Here is a 1,086-nt window from a genome sequence, read left to right as displayed (position 1 = left end):
CTCCCTTCTGAAGCTGCTGCCCCCGAGACCCGACCCCGGATAGGCGGAAGAAAATGGATGGATGGATGGATGGATGGATGCCTCCTCTGGACATGTCCAAACCGTCTTAATCTGGCCATTCTAACATTATCTCCTAGTTGTTCATCTGTAATGTTTTCTTACGGGTCCTAAGGTACATCCTGGGTATGTAAGGATTACGTTCTACATCCTGGGTATGTAAGGATTACGTTCCTACGCTATGAAGACGCAATTCTCCAAACTTTAACGATAATGTTTTAATAGTTGCTTAAAGGTAAACCAAGTAAGTAGATTGTTTAGGCTGTGCTCGTTGCCAGAAGATGAACATGAGGTGGTGTAATGGTGGCACTCCACTGTTATTTGAATTCTAAGTTGAAGGAGTAAAGAACTCTGGACATTGTTACAAAGTTGAAAAGCATGAGAGTTTTTTTTAAATGTTTGTTTTTATTACAAATCTTAAGGATAATATGTGACATATTCATGATGAACTGCTGAATGACAATAAATCTTATAGAAGACAGTTTGTCAAGAGTTATTTTTTGACTGACGATGATGATTCTGGCCACCAGGAGGACACAAATTATCCCCAAACACAACATCACCACACAGAAGTGTGAGTGATGTTGTGTTTGTGTGTGAGTGAGCTGCTGCTTCAGCGTTTGGTAAATTAGCAGCAGCAGGTCCTACAGATTTTACTGCAGGTTGAATTTTTGGCTTCTTCTCCTCTGTTGTATTAAGACTAGTATCTTCATAAAGCTCTGAAGGACCAACGTCTTCCTCCATGATGAAGAGCAGAGATCAAAACTGCTGCTGAGTCTTCAAAGATGTGATCCAAGTAAAGATCAGTTTCTAATAAACAAACTGAAGGTTCCTCCTCAGTGTTTTCTTTTTCTCTGCTGGAATAAAAAGGGAAGCAGAAAAGAGGAAACATCATTTCAGATCAGATAAATGTAGCCCAGTCAATTTTAAGGCAAATATCTGTTTCCCCTCCTTTCCCTTCTGTCCATAAACTAAGTATGAAATCTCGCGAGACTTGCCACGGGATTTTCCCACAAGACTTTCTGTGAG

This window comes from Austrofundulus limnaeus, unplaced genomic scaffold (assembly GCF_001266775.1).
Source record: "Austrofundulus limnaeus strain Quisiro unplaced genomic scaffold, Austrofundulus_limnaeus-1.0 Scaffold933, whole genome shotgun sequence".
Classification (NCBI taxonomy): Eukaryota; Metazoa; Chordata; class Actinopteri; order Cyprinodontiformes; family Rivulidae; genus Austrofundulus; species Austrofundulus limnaeus.
Note: the sequence above shows the minus strand (reverse complement) of the source record.